General features: G+C 40.1%; 1 protein-coding gene across 1 annotated transcript in view; it reads left to right on the forward strand.

Annotated features, from left to right (window-relative positions):
* The first annotated feature begins 238 nt into the window (after nucleotides 1-238).
* The window catches only part of CPNE3 (copine 3), a 44,277-nt gene continuing 30,988 nt past the window's right edge, over nucleotides 239-13,527 (forward strand). The window contains exon 1 of the mRNA XM_068525873.1: nucleotides 239-510. The gene's annotated coding sequence lies outside the window, so the exon portion shown is untranslated. The remainder of the gene's footprint in view (nucleotides 511-13,527) is intronic.

The raw sequence follows: 13,527 nt of genomic DNA on the forward strand, positions 1-13,527 counted from the left end.
CTTGCGAAATGGGGATAATGGCACTAATCCGTTACAAAATTGTGAGGATTAAATGAAATTAAGAATATCAAATGACTCCGGTAGTTGCACATTGAAAGCGTTCTAAATAAGAATGATTAGTAGTTAGCATTTCACCACTTTCATGCTGAAGCTGATTCTTTCCTGGTTCAGCGTGCGGTATAAATTTTCTCAAATATAACTTCTTTTATTTTCAGGAATTTATTTTGGTGCACCAAATAACTTACTTAAACGCCTGAAGTCAACTTGGAGTTTTCGGTAAGCAAGCGATCTACGTAGCCCTGAAGCAGCAACCTACAGGAACAGATCAGTGTCTACGAGCTCTGGGCAGGCAGTGGCCGGGGTGGGCGGAGCCGGCCTCAGCCCTGCCCCGCCCCGCCCCTCAGCCGGATCCGCCCCAGGTTTCCGTGAATCCCAGGCGGCTGGGAGGTTCCGCGGTGTGTGCCTGTTTGGTCTCTACCTTGGAGCGACTTCTACCCCTTAGACGGAGAAGTGAGTGCAGACTTCTTTCTGCTTTGGGCCCGGGGTGGCGGGGCACCCGCAACCCACCGGTCCCCTGGGGGAGGAGAAGAGTCTGGGTCGGGAGAATCGGGCCCGCAGGCTCCGCGCGACTCGGCCTGCCGTGTCCTCGCGCTGGAAGTGCATCCTGGGCTACGCGCGGCCAGGGATAGGCCGGGGCGCGCGGGGCCTCTGGATCCGCTGGACGCGAGGTCGGCGGCCTGCCTAGACCCAGGGTTGCCCCGCGCCTCCCGGTGTAGCCAGCGTTCCGGGCTCAGCTCCGGGCCGCGAGGCGCATCTTGGACCTGGTGCTCGTGCACCTGGGCGGACGGTGCCCGGGATCCTCCAGGCGGGGCGTCAGGCCTGCGGCCCAGGGAAGGGTGACACGCCCAGAAATTGCCGCAGCTCCTAGCCGGGAGAGGTACTGGGTCACACGCCCCGCTCTGCGCTTAGCGAATACCCAGAGGAATGGGGTGGGCCTCAGAGTAGGCGATGGTTCCAGGGGAAGCTGCTAGGTAGGTGGGGTGGGCAAAGGTGATTCTTGATTTTGGTGTAAAGCAGGAGGTTGCGAGATTGCGTATCCTAGCGGCTCCAGTTCAGGCTCCAGCTTCGAATTTCTTCTGTTTGGGGCTCACTGCAACCAGGGGCGTGGAGGAAGTGCGGTTACATTAGTTTTGCAGTGCCGGAACCTCTGGGAGACCGAGCAAGCCTACCACTGACGTTGTGCTTGATGATGATCCACAATTTTTGCTTACCCTTGGTGTTATCTTTTCGTGTCTGCCTCTATAACTGATAATCAAATGGAAGGAAGGGTGGGATTGAACGCAGTGAGTATTGATTACAGTATCCCACAAGCATTGCTCGACAACTTTTATATATGTTAGCTCATTTAGTGCTCACAACTGCCAACTTAAGTGGTATTGCTATTCCATTTCATACTCGAGGAAACTCAGATTGAATAATTTACCAAACTGCACAAATGGTTAAGTGATAGCATTAGAGTTGAAATTCAGATCTGTATGATTTCTGAGCACAGGCTTTATGGCTTAATGTAAAGAAGATTATTACTCTTTGGGATAAGATGGATACCTAGGTATGAGATCTATACTTTGAGATTTGTTAGCCGTATGACCTTGAGCAGGTTACTTAATCTTTTAGGGCCTGTTTCTGCATTTGTAAAATGGAGATAAAATACCTCCTATGTCATAGGGTTGTTATAAAGATTAAATAAGATCATTTTTGGACTACACTTAGCAAAGTGCCAGGCACATAGTGGTAAGCTATATATAACTACATATATCCTGCTGTTGTCATTAATTGAGGACAGCAAACTCCAGCTCTGAGTGCTGCCAGCTAGAGCCAAACACAATTTGTGTGGGCCTAGAACATAGGTAGAGGGAGGCAGAAAAGGATAAGAAAAGAATGGAGAACTGAGAACAGATGACATGTATGATGGCAATTATAGGCACATCAATAGATTAATCTATGGTACCCAGGGCCACTCTTTTGCCTTTGTGAGAATTTTTAAAAAGGCAGTTCCTTTTAGCTGATGAATTGGAGAAATGCATCCCACTCTGGGCTGAAGACATTCTGAGAGGTAGGTGTCTGGGACTGGACCATGCTGAGGCTCTCTGCCTCTGAGGGGGAGCCGCATTTCAGCACTGCACAGCATTCAGCACAGTGCCTGGCATAACCCCACAGTCAAGTGTGCAGTTCCCTTTCAGGATTTCTTCTCTCAGATTGAGCCCCTAAGAAAGGAGAAGGACAGGAAATTTCAGGACGGGGGAAACAAAATGGTTTTTTGCCTTTTAAGGGTTGCTTAATGACTGAACACCTCTTCCTAATTTTACCTATAGCTGTGAACACTTTATAGACAATGGTCTTCATTTCCACATAAATTTAAGGCAACCAAAGTATTACATATTTTTATATACTCTTTACAGTGGTATCACTCTTGCCCTGAATATTTCCTTTGTAGCCTGGGTTCAGATACCCGATTCATACTGTACCCTAACTCCTGTCAAGTTTTGGTATAGCTTTAGACATAGTGTTCCTTGCCCTCTTTCTTTCTTGGCGATTGCCGTGCTTTTTTCCTACTATTAGAGTTTTCTTTTCTCTTTCTTTTTCAAAACTTTCTTTAGCCAGTGATTTATTATGCTAGAAAGTATGCCTGTCAGCAAAACCAAGAGATTGTAGGATGTGAAATATGATTAAATAACATTTGACCTTCAAGGATTTGTGACTAGCCACCACTGCTCATCAAAAGCATGATCTTTTAGGTGGATCTTTTAGCAAGGATAAATACTACTTTCATTGGTGGCACTCAACAAGTTTGAAGAGTCCAAACTTGGCCATTCCTTTAATGTACCCATTATTACCTACAGGCCAGCTTCCTTCCCACCAATATTTTCCCTTCATGTTCTTACTTACCTTATAAGGATTGCTAATCGGGTTAAAGTCCAAACAATTAGGTAGAATACTTGGTAGAAGATTTATTAAAAGACTGGCTAGAAGGAGGTTTAAATTAGCACCTAAAAGTAAAGTATCATAGATTTTATTTGACTACATTATTTAAGTTTCTAATATGATGATCGAAGGCAGACATTATGTATACGTTTTTATTTATTTATTTATTCAATTGAAGTAGTACAATATGAGGAAGTGCTACTAAATTGAAGTACTACAATACTATGTTTAGTTCTAGGTGCAACAGTGATTTGATATTTTTATACTTTACAGAATGATCACCGCTCTACTTTTTGATAAGATTATGATAACTACATTTAAGCCAGTTATGCTGGTTTAAATGTATTTGAGGAAGTTGTGAGGGGAGGGTATTGGGCTTCTTTTGGAGAGACTGTTTATTCTTTTAATATATAACAGCTTATGAGTATGCAATCATAATTTTTAAAAAGACATTAAAATAGTCAATGTAATAGTCAAATTTACCAATATAAATTAGATGGATAGTATACTAACACTGTTTCTCCATGAAAAATGTGACATACTACATACTCATCTTGGCAAATAATTTTGAAATGTCCTCTTACCAAGTGGATGTATTATGTCCGGTTCCTGTGAAAATTACCAAAGCAGCAGTGTGGTTGCAATATGCATTGTCATCAGGCTACTTCAATACTCTGAGCATTTAGTTTACCATGCCTCTAGACCCTAAGGTGATAGTAGATGTTAAAATAGAGATCTGCAACTGTAAGGAGAAATTTGTCTGCTCCCTCTCCCCCCTTTCTTGGTATTTGGCTTACTTTATAAAAATACACAACTTAAATACATATGACACTCTCTATATTAGACACACAACTGTTAGGTTTAATATTTTCAGTTATTTCAACTGAAAGCAAATATGTAAATTACATCTTAAGAGCAAAGGGTTTCTTTAGAGATTCTGCGTTCCCGGTCCACGGGAAGAACACCCCTTGAGCGATCCATGCAGGAAGCTCACCCAAACCTCCAACTTTCCAACAGGTCATTTCACCAGCAGGGCCTGTATCGCATGGCTTCATAATGCACTGCTTGTTAGACACAATCTAACTCATCCACACCCCGAGTTTAAGCTTTTGTCTTTCCTAGAAACACTTAATGGAAAAACCAATGTACAATCTGCTTAGGGGTCAGAATTTTTTAAAAAGAAGGGAAAATTAAAAAAAGTACTTTTCAATGGTGTTGTCAAAATAAGTTGATAAAATACTAAAATGACGCTCCACCTTCAATACTTCTTGCTCCCCTTCTGTGCTTTGTTTTTCTCTTTAGCCCTTACCATCACCTATCATACTATATATCTCCCTACAGTGTAACCACATGAGGGCAGGGATATTTGTCTGTTTTGTTCATTGTTGACTCCTAATCCCTTAGAACAGTGTCTGACACACAGGCATTCTGTAAGTATTTGTTGAATGAGTGTTGAGTGAATGAACAGTACTATTAAACTGTTCATGATTGGGAAATATAAAGCGATTTGCCAGAAAGTTAAAAACAGCTGGAATGTGTATGCTAAGCAACCATAAAATGAATATTCTTGAAATCAGGAAATGCATAAACATCTCAACAGTTCTTTCTCAACATACAAACTTTTAAACCTTGAGGACAAACCAAGCTTTTAAACTCTGTAATTGTTGCAGTTTTGAGTGGAAAGAATTTTCATGTCATTGTTCACCATGAACTAGAAAGGAGCATGTAGTGTTAAAATGTGAAATGCCTGTCTTGCCCAGTTAGATAGTACATGTGCCCAACTGAGAAGAGGAGGAAGGGAGCCAAGTTTTAGAAAGCATTCTTTCAGAGTTGGGCATAGTTGGATAATAAGGGTAGGTGAGACATTCTGATTTCTGGTCCAACATCTGGGAGATTGCAGAAGGTGGGAAGTTCTTAAAATGCCCTGAGGGGAATGAGAACCCCAAGGGAATTCAATCTCAGCAGGTTGCTGTGCCTTAATATAATGTCTAACTGCCTGCTGCACAGCTGGCCAGCAGCTTTACTGAGTCTTTATTGTAACTTAACAAAATTTTCAATTGAGCATCCTGGAATTTTCTCCTAGGGGATGCAGCTCTGATTTTTATCAAGGCAGTTTTTGGTAAAAGATGATTCACTTAAGTAGGTAAGGTATGTACTGTGTAGCTAACTTTGCCAAGATGCATGTTTCATAAGGTGAGGCAATACTGAGATGTTGTCACTGCTTCTAACTTTTATTAACACATCACTCACTGCACCTATGATGAACTGTTCATTTGATATGCTTGAAAATATAATGTTACATTTCTAAAATGTATATACAGCAGCCAAGGGATTAGTAAAGCAGTATAACCTGAAACACATGTTAAGTAAATTCTGTAGCCTGCTATGAATCATAGAACAGGTGAGATTTCATAGAGAAATCAAGGAAGGGGCCTTAGTTGATTGCTCACTTTGTAGCAATGAGGACAGGGTAGAACTGCACTTACTCCTTGTGTTCAAGGAAAGAAAAGAGTGATCAAGTGTCAACACTTTCATATTAACTCCTGCTGTCTCCAATTCTGCATGTTCAGGTATCAGCAATAGATCTATTTAGATTTTATTCAGTATAATTGAAGAATCTGGAAATTCATTAAAAAAACACACGGTGGCCAAAAGCTGATTCCCTTTGCTGCCATGATATGAACTGAGAGTTTAATAATGTGAGATTCCATGGGTGGTAGTAAAATTTACTTCCTTACTATGCTGCATGTACCTAATAGACTGGGCCCTCTGTTTTGTTTGTTGATATGCATTATTTTTTCCAGTCATCTTGGGTTGGGGGATTGAATAACAATTTCAGGCAAAGGTACCTCTTTCAGTGGGAGAGTAACTGAATAAATATTGTTTTCAGATACAACTTTTTCAATAGTGGGAGATAGAGGCTGAGTTTGGAAAAGTTTATCCTTTTCCTTTTATTTCTCTTCTTGGTGATTATAAACTTTCTCTTCCCCCCTTTAAAAAAATTTTTGTTCCTACTCCTTTACTACCAGTTCCTAAACAAGTGTCATGTTCACTGTAATTAAATTAGGGTCATAGAACACTAACTGGAAGCAGCCTTACAGGTTAAAATGACTCACTCTTAGATTTAACGATTGAAAAAACCCGAGGCCTAGAGAAGCTGCAGCACTTACCCACCTATGGTGTGACTGACGCAGAACTGCAGTCCAGTTTTTCTGATTCCTGAGCCAGTGACCTCCTGTGGTCCCTTTTGCACATTGAAAAGAAAGCGTGCCCTTTTCTCTGTTTTTTGTGCTTCTGTACTTGGCCTAATTCCGTATCCCCATCGCTAGTATCCCGTGGTAGGGATTAAGTAAAAATGTGGGCATCGCTGTCTTCTGAATACTGGTCAAACGTAGTGTAATTTTCTTTATTGTAAGTTTTTCGATATCAGAGTCTTGGATATTAAATGTGGTGTGTTCCTGAGAATTAGTTTTGCTCCCTTAAGATGGTCCAGCAGTGCGCTCAGAGAACACTGAGATCCAGTGACCCCCCATGTAGATCTGTGTGTGTGGAGACTCTCTAGCACAGAGCAAATACTTTCTTAGCCTTAAGTAATTTACAATCTAATGGGCTCTCTTGAAGAGGAACTGCTGTGATGTAACTATAAACCATTCAGCTCTTCTACTCCTTTGGCAAGCTACTGTTTTTCTGGTTACATTTGTTTAAGAAAGATAGTGATAGTTATGGTATAAATATTAATCTTGTAATTTTTAAGATCCTATTCATTAAGTTGTATCAGGCTGAATATTACATTTGATATACTTACTAAAAAGTCATAAGGAAATTAATTAGAGAATATTGCTGTTATATTAAGTAATGATTAATTAGAGGCTCTAGTGCCCTCAGGGCATTCTGGCATGAGGGGGGAAAAAAACCTGGGTTCTTGCCCTGGCCTTGCCGCTTATTATCTTGTTTATGTTGGGTAACTAATTTAACCTTTTTGGAGAAATTCATTTTTTTAATAGACACTATGCATTGTTTTGAAAATTACAATGTGCTGAAAATTATGAACATATTTTGGGACAATCCAGATATTTGCATGGTTAGTATTATAGTTATAGCTATGATGTATTGACCTCTTACCATATAGTAGTTCTCCTTAGCCTGGCCAATTCTCTCGGGTTTTTTGGTAAAGCACAGAATATAATATATTATTTGGAAGCACTTTGAAAATTGCAAAAAGCAAACCCCAAAATTATCCAGATGTATGGAATTAACTATCTTTCCTTTCCCTCTTTCCTCCCTTTCTCCGTTCCCACACTCTCTACCTTTAAGTTTAAGGGGGAAAAAAATCCAGCAGCAAGTGACAATATGAATGCAAATTCATTTGTAATGGAATATAGTTTTAATCCTTGGCTTCTGAGGATTAAAAACCTCTGAGGCCTTTTGTTGCTCTCTGTCTGCACCACACAGTTTTATACTTCTATGTATACAGAGATAGCTAGGTATTTATTTTGCCTTTTTTTTGCATCCCTCCACCCTCTGTATTTACAACGCATAGAAGATATTCAGTGTTGAGTGATTGGATCACCTGATACACTTATAATGAGCACTAAGGTCTTCTATTGTTGTATCATGCCCCTCACCCCCATCCTTAGCATAGTAATGGGTATACAGTAACCTCTTAATATATACACCTGTTGGTTTGACTTGGGACTTCCAAGTAGTGTAGCAGCTCTTGGATTTACTGACATATTACCCTTTTCCCACTTTTTTTAGGAGGGGGATACCTATTACTGTTGTGAGCCACACAATTTGAGAAACACTGTAGGCATGTACTGCTGATGTTGCTGGGCCGCATTCCAGCTACCCCAGGGTGACCCCAGCTCGCTTTCAGTGGAGGTCATGCAGGACACACTATGGATAGCAATTAGGGAGTCATGGTATTAGAACCAGAAGAAACCTTTGAGCACATTTTAATATCGCCAAACTTCTCATTTTGTAGCTAAAGACTGATGTTTACTAAAGGCATTGGTGGATGGGCACCGACTTTTCCCTCCCAATTGTTTTAGGGCAAATAATGAGTCATTGTCACTGGTCACTGGTCCCCACGCAGCAACTATGAAGTAGCTCAGATAAATAAACTCTACTGAGAGAATTTAGGAAAATTACACTTATGTATAGTCAAGGCTGGCTACTTTGGCAAATTCATTTTATGTAAATCCCAGAGGCTCTTTTATTATTGTTTCAAGAAGCTTTTTATAAACAAGGATGAAAAAAGTGCTTTGTGTCTTACTATTTAATAATAGGCCATCAATGCTGAGACAGTCAATTAAAATATTTGACTACTTAATAAAATAATAATTGCTACCATTCGTAGTGTGTCATATATGCTGAGCATGCTGCAAACCTGTCATTATCAGAGGTAGCTGCTTGGGTAGGCTGGGGCAGATATAGACAGAGCCATAAATTCTAGGTGTAACTGATTGGACTAGGGTACACCCTGGGCAGCCAGTAATGATTTTTTTTTTTTAAATCAGAAGGGATAAAATCATAATGTGAATTGAAAGAAAATGGCAGTGGGAATACCAGTTGGGAGACTATTACAGTAGGCAGGTGAGAGCTACAGAAGACATGATGTAGTTGTGACTGTGGGTATAGGGAAGGTTCCGCACCTCCGCATTGGAGAGATTTGGGGTTGTAGTAGGCAGAATCTCCTTTACTGAAGAGATCTAAGGAGTGAGTCTAAGGGAAGATGGGAAAAGAGGTAGCAGACAGGACATGAGGATTTTCAGCTAGGGCATGGGAATAACCATATGCCTTAAATTTCACACATCAGGTCCTACTTCAGATATTAGGTCTTAATTTTTAATTCCTTTGAATTATCTGTGTTGTGTTGATTCAGGAAAGTTAGGGTGACTGGGACAATGGTTCATACGCTTTCTAGGCGTTAATTGCATTTAGAAACCAAACAATTCTCCAGTAAGTAATCTATACAGTAGAGAAGCTGTTGTCTAATCCTAGAGGCTATTTCTGTCTTTTCTCTCCATCATCCTGCTCTTTGAGGAGTGAAATACATAGAATTGCTCTTTAGTTGCACATGCATTCCTCTGCCTGGCCACTCATCCCAGCCAAATCTCCTATTTTCCATACTAAAGGGTATAAAACATTTGTTTTGTTTTCTTCCATCATAAAAGAATACCTATTGCTCTTTTAAAAACTGGTTATTTTAATATAATAAAAATTATCCTGTGCTGGATAATTACTTAGAAAGGAAATGAAAAGAAAATCTTCATAAATGTTGCTATTAAGAACATTTCAGACCCAAGTGTTTATGTAATTGCTTCCATTTGCCGTTCAGCCATAATGGGTTTCTAGATAAAAATGATGCTGCCCTAAGAGTCATTTTCAGTGGGGGATTGCTGCTAACAGAGGAAATTTGTGTCCCGGCTACAATGCAGTAATGTAACTGTCAGCAATTTACTAAATAATCAGGTGTGTCTGGCACGTTATTTTTGTAGCTCTTGTATGAGCATGGTTAAGGAAAAAAAATAATGCTCTTCTGATGTGTTGTGTCTCTTTGCTATGAGACTGACATTACACATAGGTATTATCTTCATTCTCTGTTCTCCATCCTTGGAAATTTGAGGGCTTTCTGGCTGCTAGTAGAGAATTCTTTACATGTTGTTTTGTGGGAGCCTTAGAGGTCCTTGCTCATTCTAAGTCCCTCCGCAAGGTACTGCATTATCCATGCAGCTTACGAGACTCTAAATTACCTTATGCAAAAGAAAAAAAATTACACAATTAACATTTATTCCATAGATTCTGTGTTAAATATGAAAAGCAAGATGCCTGGCACATGTCAGATTTGTGAGTTCACTTGCAGTGTCTTTATTTTTACTGATGAGGAAATCTAGGTTCTGAAAGTAACCTATATGAGGTCACACAGCTAGTGCCAGATGCAGGATTTGACCCAGGTATGTATTGCTCCAAATTTGATCTTGTTCTGTACTGTAGTAATCTGTTACTATTGATGCAGCAGTAATTCAAACAAGGGACTTGGTGTGGGTTGGAATAATTGGGAAACATGGAATGGAATAATAAAAAATATGAAACATGGGATAGATAGGAGAGGATCAGACCCTGGAGGCAGGTAGTCTTAAAATAAAAATTATAATAATAATAATGATGATAAAACAACTTTTACCATGTTCTAGGCACTGTTTAAATGTATTAATTCATTTAGTCCTTACAATAACCCTATGAACAGTTATTATTTTCATTTTGTAGATGAGGAAACGGAGAGGTTAAAGCTCTTGCCTAAGGTCACACGTTAAGCCAGTGGTGGGATCCAGATGAGAACTCAGCAGTCTGATTCCAGAGCCTATGAAATGAGGCAATGAAGAGGAAGGAGCCAATCAAGGGAGGATGCTTCAGGGCTGAAAACGGTAGATGTAAAATAGGGGAAAAGTAATCGTGCATAGGGATGGGGTGAAGGATATAGGTTTGGGAGAACCTTATGCCAAGTGGATGGCTGAAGCCTTGAGAGGGGTCAGGTCAAAGAAGTAAAGGTAGACAAAGGTCAGGAGGTGACAGAGCCTAAAGGGATGCTCACAGTTTCTTGGATGGGAGGGGAAGAGGTACTAGTCAAAGGCAGAGAAGAGGAGAATTAGGCATGCACAATCTAAAGGAAGAAGAGATTGAGGATGAGGCCCCAGTGTCAATATGCCAGAGACTTCCTGGATGTGCATAGCTTCAAAGTCCCTGGACCATTGTCTCTGTGCTTTTGAGTTTTGAGGTATCTCCCCTTTCCTACTAGTTTCTTCTTGCCTCTTATTATGTTTTTAGCACTTTTTCTTTTTTCATAAATCAAAGTGAGAAGGAATGGTGATTGTATTCACACTATTATTTCAAATGCCCTCTAGTATTGTATATATTTCAGAAAATAAATAACTAATCATCTGAATTAAATTGGTGTGAAGACATGCTAATTTTGGTAAATTCTGTATTTTGCGTATTACTGGATGAAGAGACTTTCTTCATATGTTGGAGTGTTCTAAATTCCAAGATAAAATTAGAAGAGGTTTGACACAAGTGACATTTTATTTAATTTTTATTTTTTTTGAATTTTATTTTATTTATTTTTTTATACAGCAGGTCCTTATTAGTCATCCATTTTATGCACATCAGTGTATACATGTCAATCCCAATTTCCCAATTCATCACACTACCCCTCCCACCCCCCCCCGCCACTTTCCCCCCTTGGTGTCCATATGTTTGTTCTCTACATCTGTGTCTCAGTTTCTGCTCTGCAAACCGGTTCATCTGTACCATTTTTCTAGGTTCCACATATATGCGTTAATATACGATATTTGTTTTTCTCTTTCTGACTTACTTCACTCTGTATGACAGTCTCTAGATTCATCCACGTCTCTACAAATGACCCAATTTCGTTCCTTTTTATGGCTGAGTAATATTCCATTGTATATGTGTACCACATCTTCTTTATCCATTTGTCTGTCGAATTTATTTTATTTAGTTTTATTTTATTTATTTTATTTTAAAATAAGCCATTTCATCCTGTTATCCCCAGTTTGAGAACTTGCAGTAGTGCCTTATTACGCACCTACTGAGTCCTTCAACCTGGCTCTCAGGACACTCTAAACTTGCCCCGCTTTCTGTCTTGCTTGGCTTTCCCCGACACAGATGCTCGCTTCTCTTGTCTTGTTCTTTCCTGTCCCTGTGCTGTTTCCCTCTTCACCTGTTTAAATGAGATTTCAAAGCCCGGGCAGTGTTAGTCTCACCTGCACTCTTAATACTGTTAATTCTCCTCTGTCTGCTTTATTGATTTCTCCTTGACCTTAGTATCTTTCTTACAGGTTGTCAGTACTGTGTATTTTACCACTTAATAATTTTGATGCATGTAAAGTGGCCAAAAAAAAAAATCTGACTTCATAGTAAAAGGCCATAGTAGTTTTAGTCTTACTACAACATCCCTACGTAGGGAATTTAGGAAGCAAATTGGGAATTTGTGAAGTTTGTTGCTTATTAGGGAATAATTCTCTTCTCAGGTGAAGGGACATACATATATCATGGCTTTTAAAAGGAATTTTTAGCTACTAAGACTACAAAACCTACCTTATTATTCTGTTTAATTTAGGAATCTTAAATGCTAGTATTGGATTTTTTGACACATATCGAGGATTGCTGCAGTTTTTAGAGTCTAACAGAGTATTTGGTTTCCATAAGATATGAGTTGTTTTTTGACACTGCCAAAGAGCTCTTCTAATAGTGATGCTTATTATTTCAGAACTGATCACAAGTTTTGTACAGCACAGAAATCCTGTTTGAATATAACAAGATGATGAGTAGATTTGTTCCTGTAGTCCCAGAATGTCAGCTAAATCTCAGAGTGGAAGACAAGGGCACTAACTACTCCACATTCTAAGGATGTTGCCAGCAGCTCAAGGGGAGGAGGTACCTTTCTGCCTCCAGAACCTGCAACCTCCACTTTGCTTTAGACAGCTGGCTAAGTGGACTTCCAGCTGGGGCATGTAATGCCTACTTCCTCTTCTTGGTGACACCTGCAGGCCCTTTCTTTCCCTGGGTTCAGGAAGGAAAGTAGCTCACCCTCAACACTGCATCATCTCTCAGGGCCAGTCCCCAGCTAATCCGCCCTCTCCCCAGTCCTCTTCATATAATGATTGGAGGTTGGGGCAAGGAGGGCTGGGTGAAAGTTAGGCTAACTCTGGTGTTTCTTAGCAAGTCTTGATGAAAGATGAGCCATGCCTATTTGCTGGATGCTCTCTGTAGAAAGGGTTTGTCAACCTTGTCTGCACGTGGAAATCATCCAAGGAGCCAATGCCCAGGTTACACCCTAAACCAATTAGATTACATCTCTTTGAGTGGGACACCAGCATCAGTGGCTTTGAAAGCTCCCCAGGTGATTCCAAAAGCAGCAAAGCTTGAGAACCACTGCTGTAAAATGTGTGGGGATGGGGTGAGGAGAGGAGAGGTGTTTGGGGTCTTTTATTCCCCAGGCTTGGGTCTTAGCCAGAATTTCCTTGAAAATGGCAAATATCTTACTCAGTATCTTGTCAAATAAAGATAAAATTAAGATTGAGGTTTAATCTGTTTTGTTTTGTAGCAGAAGGCTATGTTTAAAAGAAGGGTCAAGATTATACTTGGACTTTTTCTGAATGGTAAAATTTGTAGTGATGAAAAGATTAATATGTCTTTTTTGCCATCTTCAAAGCTTCATTTTATTGTCACACAGTAAATGAGTTTTATCCCAGCAAGAGAATCTGACTGAAGCAATATCACTGGCATGGGCTAATAAGACATCTGAATTGCCTGGAAGCACGTATAACAAAGTCTTATTCTAGCAAGTTCACTCTGTTATCCTATTCTGACAATTTGTCTTAAGAAATCAGATATTTCATTAGGAATGTATGTGCCTCTTTTTTTTTTTTTTTTTTTTTGGCCATGCCGCGCAGCTTGCAGGATCTTAGTTCCCTGACAGGGACCGAACCCAGGCCCTGGCAGTGAAAGTGCCGAGTCCTAACC

Source organism: Eschrichtius robustus, chromosome 17 (assembly GCF_028021215.1).
Source record: "Eschrichtius robustus isolate mEscRob2 chromosome 17, mEscRob2.pri, whole genome shotgun sequence".
Classification (NCBI taxonomy): Eukaryota; Metazoa; Chordata; class Mammalia; order Artiodactyla; family Eschrichtiidae; genus Eschrichtius; species Eschrichtius robustus.